At 43.3% G+C, this 13,492-nt stretch overlaps 1 protein-coding gene across 2 annotated transcripts in view; it reads right to left on the minus strand.

Annotated features, from left to right (window-relative positions):
* Window positions 1–13,492, minus strand: part of LOC121980497 (ribosomal RNA small subunit methyltransferase I-like) — a 49,150-nt gene that overhangs the window by 9,764 nt on the left and 25,894 nt on the right. The window lies entirely within an intron of this gene.

The raw sequence follows: 13,492 nt of genomic DNA on the forward strand, positions 1-13,492 counted from the left end.
TCATGCATAACTATCATATCATGTCCTTAACAATCTTTCATGCATTTATTCTTTTCATTTCTTTTCATTATGTATAGCATTTTCTATGCTATCACATATCATAACATGACTTCATTTCTTTTCATTATGTATAGCATTTTCTATGCTATAACACATCATGACATATTTCATAATATAACTTCATTATGCATATCATTTCGTAACTAAAGCAATCATGCATTCTAACTTATTATCATATCATTTTCATACAGCATGGCATAGACATATTTAATTTTTGTTCTAGGGTTTCTAGGGCATCTATCCCTTCATGGCCGAACACATAATGATTCATTTAGGTCATACAAACATGTATCACATTCACACATTATCAAGTTTTCATAAGAAGTACTTTTAACCCCTTAGGTTTCATTTCCAAGGCCTCTAGGTCCTTTAAACCTTACTTGGCCGAAATTCATAGAATATAAACTTCCTTTAAGTGGCCTAAAGCATGGGAAACCTAAGTAAATTTCATAGCAAGATTTACTAAGAACATCATACACAAAGTTGGATCATAAACAAGCTAGGACTCTTGTGATCTTACATGTCATAAATCATGTAACTAATTTTCTACATTCCAATTAAACATGAGAGCATTAATCATCTTTCATAACATAATATCACAGAGGTCATTGAGCATATTAGAATTTTGTTTAAGCTTCTCTAAACCATCACCTTACCATGGCCGAAATATTAAGAGTAAGGTTCATGAGTTTCTTTCAACATACAAGTATACAACTCTTAAGAACTTTATATCATGTCATATAAGCATAGTTATTTTAAATTAAACATAAAAAATTTAAAAAAATAATAAAATAAAAAACACATAAAAAATGTAAAAAACAAGAAAAGTAAAAAAAGAGATTTTTTTTTAAAAAAAAATAGAAAAACATTAAAAAAAGAAAAAAAATGAAAAAAGTAATATGTATGGTTAGTTTTGTAACTAAGGGTAATACAACAAAATATTAAACTAGGTTATTCATTAAAACCTTCAAATAAATAAGTTTTTGTTGTATTACCTAGGTTGAATAAAACAACATTTGGTTATATTTAATTCCCCATAACCTTGGTTATACATGATAACTTGAATCAAACGCACTCTAGTAGTCTATAGCTTAATAGAAGATCATACATCATCTCCTTTAGAGTGCGATTCTTTTACTTAGCAACTCCATTTTGCTTAGGAGTATAAGGAGATGTTGTTTAATGTCTGATCTAATGTTTAGCACACAACTCAGTGAATGGTGATACATATTCACTACCTTGGTTAATTTGAACCACCTTAATCCTTTTATTAAGTTTATTTTTAGCCTCATTTTATAGAGAATGAATTTTTATAGCTTCATGCTTACTTTTGAGTATATACACATATAGTATTTTATGTAATTATCTACAAAAGTGATAAAGTACTTATTCTCACCATGTGACCGAATACCTTTTATGTCGTATACGTGGTGTGACTTAAATTAAGTAGTTCGTTGCTTCTTTCAATATGTTGAATGACCTTGTCATTTTTACTTTAACATACATCTCACACTTGTGTTTTGAATCAAGGTAGATTTTATGTATGTATTGCATGTTAATTAATCTATACAATACATCTTAATTAACATATCTTAGTTTACCATGTCACAAATACGAAGACTCAAGTATATAAACAAAAGATTTTTTAATTTTATTAACCTTAGGTCTAATAACCATTACACTAACCTTGAATAGTCCATCGGTTTCTAACCCTTTCCTAAAAATACTCTATTTTTAGATAGAACAACTCTGTCCAACTCAAAAATAATATGGAAGCTATGCTTGCTTAACAATGATCCAAACACTAGATTCTTCCAAATCTTCAAAACATATAACAATTGTTGAGAGTCAACTCTTTGCCCGAGATCATCTTCAATACCATTTTTCTTAGCCCATAATGTCTGAGGTTGTAGAATTCCCCATGAACAGTTTGTCCCCATATTTGATTTCTTTAAAGTTGTGGGGAAGCTCCTTGTTACAGCATATATGTCTGGTGGCATCGATATTGATCCACTATTACTGAATGTTTGAAACCACCAGGTTCAGTTTGGAGACCATAGTATAGAGGTTGCCCATTTCTTGTCCCTCGTTCAGGTTGGACACTTTCTTCTTCTTTGCCTTTCTTTACTCTGAAGATTTATGATCGACTCTGTCACAATTGAAGCACTTCCTAGAGGACTTATTTTTGATTATGCCTACTCTGGGTCACATTTTGGAGGACTTGGGATTCTTTCATTTTGAGTTTTGACCATGATTGACCTTGTTGGTTTTCATAGTAGCTTGAGAGAACAACTTTCTTTCAGAAATCTTATTGTCTTCCTCAATTCGAAGTCTAAGAATGAGCTCTTTCACGTTCATCTCCTTCTGCTTGTGTTTTAAGTAGTTTTTGAAGTCTTTCTAGCTGAAAGGAAACTTCTTAATGATAGCAGCTACTTGTAAGGTTTTATTTAGAACCATGCCTTCTGAATGAATTTCATGTAGGATCACCTGAAGCTCTTAGACTTAGCTGATCACCATCTTGGAGTCAACTATCTTGTAGTCTAGGAATCAATCCATAATGAACTTCTTGGCCCCTGCATTATCTGTCTTGTACTTCTCATTCAGGGACTCCCACAACTCGTTCGTTCTCTTCTTGTTGTACACAACATATAATGTGTTGACAAGGTAGTTGATGATATAATTTCGATATAGGAATTTAGAATGAGTCTATGCTTCTATTGCACTGATGGTCTAGATATCAGTAGCATCCTTCATAAAATTGTACTATTGTGATACGATATCAAAGAATTAAGTACCGAATCTATCTACGCTAGTATAACATAGGGTCAACTCGAGTCGTCTCCCAACGAATGCAATGATGGAATGATAACTATAGGATTGTATGTTATTTATATTTTTAGATTTTTGATATAGAAATAAGATGGTACGGACATGTACTTAGACGACCAATAAATGCTCCAGTTAGGCGATGTGAAACTATGATAAACATGCATATCAAACGAGGAAGAGGAAGACCAAAAAAGACTTGGTTAGCAACAATAAAACAAGATAAAATTTATTTAAATATAGATGATGATATAATAGGAGATAGAGCTCAATGGCGTAAAAGGATTCATACAGCCGACCCCACCTAGTGGGAAAAGGCTTGGTTGTTGTTGTGTTGTTGTGATATGGAAATAAGGGTGTGTTTGGTTGAGGGTTATTCTTGATAACCTTGGTTATCCATCCAAGGTTATCAACAAAAACCTTGTTTGGTTTAGGTATTCAATGATTCCCGAGTAATGTTCCATGCCTGACACGTCAGCAAAAGGGTCATGCAGCCCGGAATCGGAAAACCTCATAAAACTAAAGTTTTTCTTGATTCCGGGGTTAACGAATTTTTTTTACCAAAAATACCCTCCGATAAGAAAAAACATGAAAAAAAAGAGAAAAAATGTAAAAAAAATATTTAAAAATGTAAAAAAATAAAAAAAAATGTTTAAAAAAAATTATAATTTAATTTTTTTTTAAATAAATAATTTTTAAAAAAAATTAAAAATAAAAATTTAAAAAAAAATAAAAAATTTATAAAAATTTTAAAAATTAAAAAATTTAAAAATAAAATAAATAAATAAAAATTAAAATTAAAAAATGTAAAAAAATATAAATATAAATAATATAAAAAATATAAAAACATTAAAAAATAAAAAAAACACATAAAAAAGTAAAAAAATATACCAGAAAAAGAAAAGTAAAAAAATATTAAAAAATAAATAATTATAATAATAATAATAATAATATTATTATTATTATTATTATTATTATTATTATTATTATGTATAGTTGGTTTTGTAACTAAGGGTAATACGGTAAAATATTAAACTAGGGTATTCATTAAAACCTTCAAACAAACAAGTTTTTGTTGCATTACCTAGGTTGAACCAAACAACATTTGGTTATGTTTTCTTCCCCATAACCTTGGTTATGTGATTACCTGGTAATCACATAACCAAGGTTATACATGATGACTTGAACCAAACGCACCCTAAGGGTTTTGGATTTTGATCATAAACCAAACAAATGAGATAGCAAAACAAGTATGAAATTTACCTTAATGAAATGAACAACATCCTATCTATCCATTAATAGTAATCTCACAACGCATTGTCACTTTATACTACAATTTCACAATCAATAGAATTAATGATGGAGTCAAAGAAAGAGAGCAACAAGCTAACGATATGGATCATGGTCAACCCACTCTAGATATTAATGATGATCCATTATGCATCAAGGGAGGGTCAATTACAAGGGCTAAGGCTAGAAAGATGAAGGAAGCATTTAATGTACTAATTGAAAATGTGAAGGCCAAAGCTACCATTAAATAAGGTTTGACCAAGAGCAAGTCATTCGACATAGTCAACCTAATTCAAGCCTTAGATGAGCTTAATTAGCACTTAAGTATCATGTCTATGTAGTAGGGATATGTAGGTTCAATTTCTACTTTTATTTGAGTTGTAATAAAGTCATAAGCTTAAAATGACTAAGTAGTCTACATAGGCCTTTACTAAATGAGTTTTCTTTTGGCCTTTTAGGGTTTTTTGGTCACCTTATAGCTATAAATAAAGGGGTGACGGCCACACATGTATCTTTGACATATTTTCAATCTAAAGTACGATGAGGCTCTCATATGTTGGTTCTTCATTGAATTATAACTTATCAAGGCATTTCCTTGTGGCGTTCGAAGACTTATCAACCTCCATCCCAAGGTTGTGGCGTCTTGCATCTTCTATACCAAGGTTCATGCTTTCCTAAGCATTGGGTCAAGGTTCTTTTCATCAATCTTATCGATTTAGTTCTTTCTTTTTTTCTTCCATTCATTGTGGGTTCTTGAGATATTTTTCTCTTTGGATTCACATCAATTAAATTAAGGAATAAAATAGCAAAGCATTAAATGAAACATAATCTAGTAAATGAAAGACAATGCAAGTAAAGGAAAGTTAAGTCTAACCTAACTATAATTGCAGAAAATAAAAGACAACATAAAGTAAAGTAAGCATAGTAACGAAACCTAACTAAGCATAGAACGAAGCCTAGAGCATGTAACGAAACCTAAGCTAATCTATCCTAATTGCATTAAATCAAAACTAGAACTTAAAGAAATTGGAAGAACAAGACAAAGCAAGAATTAAAAAAACTAAAATGCATCAAATTAAGCTTAACTAATGGTTGAAACAATTCATCGAACATACTGTGTGCTTAAAACTATTTAAGCATAGTGCGTGCAATTCAAACATGGGGAATTAAGTTCAATACAAGCATTCAATCATAATTACTAAACATCAACATGAATAAAACTAAGTTACCACTCCACAATTCACACTCAACTTTTAATTCCAAATGACTACCCTTGCCATCACACAAGGGCCCGGAGATCAAACCTCTAACTCCGATGAACAGTAGCTCACTGTCAGTCTGTTGCTTACTTCGACAACAACGATGGATGACTCTTCACTTGAAGAAAGCCTTAGTGCTCGCCGCGCGGAGACTTCTCCCATACTTCCTCGCTCACTCGATAATCGGGATGACCAACAATCCCTTGGAAAGAGTCCTTCTCAATCCTGAGGCGTCCGGCTGGATGATCAAATGGATGATGGAGCTTAGTAAATTCGACATCCAATATCAACCCCGTACGGCTATCAAGGCACAATCCTTGACATATTTTGTTACCGAAGTCCAAAGCCCTGAGAAAGAGGTCGTTTGGAGGATATACGTGGATGATTCGTCCACTTGGCAGGGCAACGGGATTGACTTAGTCCTCATCTCGCCTCAGGAAGATCGGATGCAGCTGCCCGTCTGGCTAGACTACCGAGCTACTAATAACGAAGCAGAATATGAGACACTGATAGCTGGCCTACAAGCAGCTCGGCACATGGGAGCGGATAAAGTCCTCATCCACTCAGACTCCCAGCTCGCCGCTTAGTAACTATCCGGGACCTTTGAAATAAGTAGCTCGCAGTTAAGGCTCTATGCAGAGGCTTTTGAAAAGCTGAAGGTCAACTTCCAAGAGGTGGTTATCCAAAAGATCTCTCGATCGGAGAACCAAGCGCCGGATGAACTAGCAAAGCTGGCCAGCTTGTAAACGCCGATCGTCATAGGTCAATCGATCGAACAAGTATTGCTAGTGGCTCACATCAACTGTATGGAGGGAATCACCTTTCCAAACGACTGGAGGACATGCCTAACAGAGTTCTTGTGTTCGGGGATTGTACCTATCGATCTGGAGGATGCTCGCCTGATAAAGAAGAGAGCTGGTCGGTTCACCTTGATCGGCGACCAGCTCTATAAGAAGGCTTTCGCCAGACCTTTACTCAAGTGTGTGGGGTCAAATGACGTCGGCTACATACTATAAGAGGTGCATCAAGGATCCTGCGGAGGGCATCCGAGCGGCCGCTCACTAGCGAGGAAAATTCTGCTGGCCGGATATTTTTGGCCGACCCTCCAAGAGGATGCTGCTCGGATGGTGGCCACGTGCTTATCCTACCAGAAGTACCACCACCTCTCGCACCGGCCTACAGAGAAAATGAAGGTTTCCACTATCTCTTGTCCGTTCAACCAATGGGGCATGGACATCGTAGGACCATTCCCCATGGAAACCGATTAGTGGAAGTTCCTGCTCGTTATGGTGGACTACTTCTCCAAGTGGGTTAAAGCCGAGCTCCTAGCCAAAATAACTGAACAGATGGTGATGAAGTTCGTATGGCAGAACATTATCTGCCGGTTCGGCATCCCTCGCCGGTTTGTCTCAGGCAATGGAAGACAATTCGTCGGTCAAAGGCTCAGGGAGTGGTGCGAGGGATATGGTACCCAACAGGCCTTCACTTCCGTGGCCTATTCGCAGAGCAACGGGCAAGCTAAAGTCACCAATCAGGAGATCCTTTGAATCTTGAGCGCTCGGCTTGACCACATGGGTGGGGGGGCAGCTGGGTGGATGAGATCTCCAATGTATTGTGGGTGCTCCGTACGACCCCAAAAGAGGCGACCGACGTAATCCCATTCAAATTGGTATACGGTGGCGAAGCAGTCATCTCGGTGGAGGTCGAAATAGAATCCGATCGGGTGCAGTATTACGATGAGGGGAACGTCGAGCGGAGGATGATAGAGCTTGACTTGGTGGACAAAACAAGGGCAAGAGCCGTCATTCGCCTAACAGCCTACCGGCAATGCATAAAGCAGAATTATAATCAGCGGGTGATCCCTAGATCCTTCCACGTATGTCGAGGACCTCGTCTGGAAGAAAGTGAAGTTGGTTGGCGATGTCGCCAAGCTCGAGGCACCATGGGTAGGACCATTCAAGGTCGTGCAGAAGCTCCGTTCGGGCACCTATTATTTGGAGGGCGAATAGGGGAGGCAGCTCGAGAGGTCCTAGAGCACGAACTATCTACAACCCTACAGGGCGGATGAGAGGTGCGCAAGTGAATCCTAAACTTTGCAGCTATTATGTGTTTGCCGAGTGCAGGGAAAATTTTGAATAAAAAGAGCAAAGACCTCTCTTAAGTGCGTTTCCATAAACGGGCGAGCGGCGACCTTAAACCCGAGTGCAAATATATACAAATTGTCGAGCAACGATGTTAAACGCGGGTCTTCACCAAATTGTCGAGCGGCGACGTTAAACGCGGGTCTTCGCCAAATCGTCGAGCGGCGATGTTAAACGCGAGTCTCCACCAACGGTTGAGCGGCGACTTTAGACCCTCGCCTCCACCAACGGTGAAGCGGCGATCTTAAACCCTCGTCTCCACTAATTGTCGAGTGGCGATGTTAAACACAAGTCAACTAGACAAGCGGCAACGACAGACCCAAGACTACGCAGGCGGTCGAATGACTGATTGCAAATAAGGGTTGTCCAAAAGCCCCCAAGAGGGAAAATGAAAGGCCCATTAAGAACGCCCCAGAATACTTCAGGCCCAACGACTTGAAAAGAAAGGCGAATCTAGTGGACGCGCATAAAAATCACGGTCGGACGGAAGAATTATGAGGCTACAATACGGTTAGAGGAAGAACGGAACGAGAAAACAATAAGAAAAAGTCACGCTGAACGACGAAGCATGCATTAATACTTGGAAAAGCTTACAAAAGGGGGATTACAAAGATCAAGCTCTCAGCCTCACTCTAAGTAGTCTAACATGTCGTCGGGTAGAGCGGCTGTAAGCTTATCCCGACTTATGACTTTGCCCGTCACAGCGGTCGGTAAGTGGGCCCCCTCGTGAAGCTGGCCGATCGTCCCTTCGATCGCCAAGTCAAAAAGTCGAAGGGCTCGATCAGTGAATCTATCGCAGAATGCGTCCAAACAGAGGTAGGCTTGCTTCATGATTTCAAACCTGCTCCCCTCGGCGTCCTGGTAGGTACGTAGGGCCGCCCGGGAGCCCTCCAGCTCGTCCTTGGCGACGGCTATCTGGTCCCAAAGGGATTTTGTTTTGGTCGAGCGGCTGCTCCGCTCAGTCACTATAAAATCTTCGACCTCCTTGAGCTTCTGGGCGAGCCTCCTAGCCTCCTGGTTCTTCAGCTCGAGGTCATTGATGTTCCGTTGCTTCCGGGTGGTAGCCGACTCTATTTTCTTGTCAAAGGTGGCGACTTGTTTTTTATATTCAGTCAGCATCACCTCTTGGTCGCCAGCCTTTTTTCGCTCAGCCTCCAGAAGCTTGTTACTCTTCTCCAGGTTAGCTTTCAGTTTCTCGATCTCGGAGATGGATGGCTCTTGGGAGGAAGAGGCGCCGCCCGAGACCTTCAGTTTCCTAAACTCATCCTCCAAATGGGCCAGCCTGTGGCACATGGCCAAACTCTCCACCAGTACTGCAGGTAAACTAAAGAAGGTCAGGGTCGAACGGAGGTAAGCGATGAATTTGCAATAAAGAACTTACTCCGGTGGTCATTTGAGTATGACTGTTGGCTAAGGCACTTGGAGGGAGCATCGCCACATGGGCCTGGGCGTCCTCCCAAACTTCGACGAGTTGCCCCCGGATGAGGATCCGGTGCTCGGGAATCCGAGACTGGGCGTTCGACTCGTTGTAATCCTCCATTGGCAGATGGAGAATCGCCATGAAAGATCGGCGGCCTCTCGGAGTCGAGTGGGAGGAGGCCGCTGGACCAGAAACCGGTAAGATTCCAGACTGTTGGACTGCTACAGGCTTTGGTGGTGGCGGCAGGAAGGCCACAGGCGCTGCAGCCATGGCCCCTTATGGCAGCTCGGCCAAGGAAGGCGTCCGATCGGACAATGATGCCTCCACAGTTGCTAGGAGCGGAGTCAGAGTCGAAGTCTCGACCCTCTTGACCGATTGCGCGCCCGAGGTAGCAGAGCGCGAGGACGCCTCCGCTCGACGCCTCTTGCGTCGAGTTAGCGGCATGTCGAAGGAGCCCAATTGAGAGGGTTCCTCAGCAGGAATGATGGGGCGCTGCTCCATCTGAAGCTGGGAGCTCAGGGTGGCCCCTCCACTCAGCGCATGGCTGGCCGTGCTTTCGCCCACCTCTACGGGTGTTTCTTTGCTAAGCCTGAGTGGGTCTTCGTGAGGCCTGACTGGTTGTAGACCTCGGCCCGTCAACTCTTCAGTGGCCACCGCCTCGATCGCAGCGTCCAAAAGCTTCACTTTGCCGGGCACCCATGCTCACATCATGACTTCGGTTGCAGAAGAAAAAGAAAAAATAGTTAGCATCGAAGGGAAAGGATAAAGTTGTGGCATACCTAGGCTGGTCGGCAGCCGGGTGCGAATCGGGCTAAGCTCGTCCGATCGGGGGATTGTTGGGCGGATCGGACGAAGTGGGTAGGACGATCTCATGCCCGAGAGGGAATTCAAAGGTATTTTTCAGAGCTTCCGCGTCACCTGCATCAAACCAGGACTCCATATTGGTATAACAGAGTCCAAGAACGGCGACCGACAGTTGCAAAGAGCTCGCCATTGCGATGGAAAGCAAAAACAACAAAAGAAATGCGACCAAAGGAGCGAAGAGACCACTGGAAAGTCACTAGGAAGAAAGAGAGGTCGAAGATCGAAAGAGAATGAGGGAAGGAAGCTTACGGGATGAGGATCCAGAAATGGTCGAAGAAGACGCGCAGAAGGCCGCCAGAGGAAGAGAACGAAGGATTGCCGGAGAACGCACACAGGATCGCTGGAGAGCACAAGGAGCATGAGCACGAAGGTTGGGAATGCGATAGCAAAAGTGTGGAGAAGGAGGTGGGGCAGCGAGCTCATATACCCCTGGGCTCGGCTAACCAGAGTCGTCCGATCTAGGTCGTGAAAACCTATGTGAAGATCTGACCGTTGAATTTAAACCGCCAAACATCGCCATCAATGCCTGTCACATCAGGCGTGCGGAGGCTGTGGGCGTGACACATGGCGTGCTACCATGGGTCGGCAATTAAGGCTGACATGGGAACATGCTCCACCTTAATGAAAAGGGATTAGCACGCTTCCCGAGAAATCGGGGTGACGTTAGGCCAGCCTGCATTCGCCCGAGATAGACGGATGAAAAAGTCTACAAGTGTAGCCCTTTGATTGTCCGATCGGATCAAAGGAGCATACTCATGACCGAGCGACCACCTTCAAAAGGTCGATTGGCAAGGGTCAGGTCTAGCCTAATCAGGTCATACGGAAAGGAAGGCCGAGAGTACATTCATCTGCTCATGTAATAGTCCAGTCAGTTGGACCATATCCTCCTTTTACTAGACTTGAAGGGGAGGCATGCGATACGGTGATAAGGAGGGGCCCACCTTGGGAAAGGTCTTCGCCACAATGGAGGTCAAAGTCAAGGCAATCAATGCCTCCTATCACAGGCTAGGCGGGCGAATAGTTCGCCCGACCAAGATATGAAAGGTTCAATCCGACATCATCACTAGCTCGACCATCGGCTGAGCTAAGACGCTCTAGACATGAATGGATGTCAAGTGTCCGCAGAAGCATGCCGAGCGGCCACCCCGCTCGATTTTACATCAATGACTAGATCAGCAAAGTAGAGTCACGACCGAGCGAGCCACACGCGGACAATGCTACTACAGCCGAGCGGCTATCCCGTTCGGTCTAGACATGTAACAACCAGATAGTGGAAGTATCGACCGAGCGGCTATCCGGCTTAGCCAAGTAGTAGATTCATCAGCCAGACTCCAGCCGAGCGGCCACCCCGCTCGGCCCAGCAACGAACGACACGGGGACAAGGAACTCCCAGCCGAGCGGTCGTCCCATTCGGTTGAGCAACAGACACCAGAGAGATATCCTTTAACATCCTTTTGGGAGTTAGAGTCGTCGACGGGTAGCGGGGTCAGGCAGAAGATCATACGGCGAAAGCTTCCATTATCACTTCAGAGATATGCTCGGCTCATTAAGGTACTGTATCAAGGACATTTTACCGACATGACTATTCACGGAAGGTTTGGGACAGTTTGTTGGTGCAACCTTAGGTCAAGGTTGACCTGGTTGACCCGACTCGAGGTGACTTGACTCGAGTTGTATTTTGATGTTTGACTTGGGAAGATTGTCGGTGCAACCTTAGGTCAAGGCTGACCTAGTTGAGTTGCATGTTGATGTTTGACACTCGTGAGAGAGTTCTATTATTGATGTGAGACAAGAATAGATGGTTGGGAGATTATTGGTGCAACCGTAGGTCAAGGTTGACCTGGTTGACCTGATTCGGGAAAAAGTCCAAGTATGGAGACTTGGCACTGGAAAAGTCCAAGCAGGGAGCTTGGCACGCGAAAAGTCCAAGTATGGAGACTTGGCACGGGAAAAGTCCAAGTATGGAGACTTGGCACTGGAAAAGTCCAAGCAGGGAGCTTGGCACGCGAAAAGTCCAAGTATGGAGACTTGGCACGGGAAAAGTCCAAGTATGGAGACTTGGCACGGAAAAGTCCAAGCAGGGAGCTTGGCACGAGGGAAAGTCCTAACTGGGATGTTAGGCAAGTGGAAAGTCCTGGTGAGTGAAGCCAGGCAGCGGGAAAGTCCTAACTGGGATGTTAGGCAGGTGGAAAGTCCTGGTGAGTGAAGCCAGGCAGTGGGAAAGTCCTAACTGGGATGTTAGGCAGTTGGAAAGTCCTGGTGAGTGAAGCCAGGCAGTGAGAAAGTCCTAACTGGGATGTTAGGCAGTGTGGAAACCCTAGTGAGTGAAGCTAGGTGAAAGTCCTGGTGAGTGAAGCCGGGCAAGGGAAAATCCAGATGGATCAAGGGTGATCGGACATCTGGTGATGGGAAGTCCAAGTAGGTCATAGGAGTGACCGGATACTTGGCACGAAGAGGAAAGTCCAAGTGGGTCAAAGGGATTGACCGGACACTTGGTGGGGAGTCTTAGCAGGTCAAGGGAGTGACCGGATGCTAAGCATGATGTACCAATAGGTCAAGGTTGACCGGATATTGGTTTGAAAGGTTTGGGACTTGGTTTGGGCAAAAACCAAGCTCTGGATCGGTCTGCAGACCGATCCAGCGATACGTTTGTATCGATCGATCCGGTGACCGATCAGATAACAAACAGAAGGCAAAGCGCAGTTCTGTGCGCTTACTGATCGGTCAGCATGAAGCCTGATCGGTCTCCACGACCGATCAGAGACGCAGCCGAGAGAGGTGGGATCGGTCTGTCGACCGATCCAGCTGTGTCCTGATCGGTCTACAGACCGATCAGGAAACGAACAGAAAGTTGGGCACTTTCTGTGGAGCAATCTGATCGGTCTAGGGACCGATCAGCCTAGGACCTGATCGGTCCTGGATCGATCAGGGTGGAGCCTGATCGGTCCACGATTCGACCGTTGAGTCACAACGGGTCGCTCCGTCTTCTCCGCTGGCTTCTGTTTTCAGTTATAAAAGGAGATCAAGGCTTTGGTGCAACTACTTCTTCTTCTCTTCTTTCTTCTCTTCTGCTGAAGATTTGTGAGCGGTGATAAGAGCTCTGTTTGAGTTCCTTCCGAAAGCTTCGCGTGAGCTTCCCCGACTGGAACAGCTGCTGCTGTTAGGGTTTTTGAAGCTGTTGTTTCATCCGGACTCCAGTCGACGAGAAAGCAAGATTGGTAGAGTGCTTGTGTATTCTTATTGTATTTCTTGCTTATTCTTTGTACTTGTACTCCTGTTTGCTGTTGCAAACAAGTGTGGCGAGGTTTCTCCACCCAGAAGGAGTTTTTATTAGCCGGTTTTCCGGGGACTCATCCACCGACGGATTGATTGGGTTCGTCCACCTTACGGACACGCCGAGGAGTAGGAGCATCATCTCCGAACCTCGTACATCACTGTGTTAAGGTTTGACATTCTTCCTTTCGTTTCTAGTTTATTTTTCCGCTGCGCTAACGAATTGTAGGAAGAAACGAGCGATTTGGGGCGGCTATTCACACCCCCCTCTCTAGCCGAGTACGAAGAGATCCTAACAAGTGGTATCAGAGAAAGGTCGCTCTTCGCCGGATTAACACCCGAGGGAGCACAAGCTAGAG

This window comes from Zingiber officinale, chromosome 5A (genome assembly GCF_018446385.1).
Source record: "Zingiber officinale cultivar Zhangliang chromosome 5A, Zo_v1.1, whole genome shotgun sequence".
Lineage (NCBI taxonomy): Eukaryota > Viridiplantae > Streptophyta > Magnoliopsida > Zingiberales > Zingiberaceae > Zingiber > Zingiber officinale.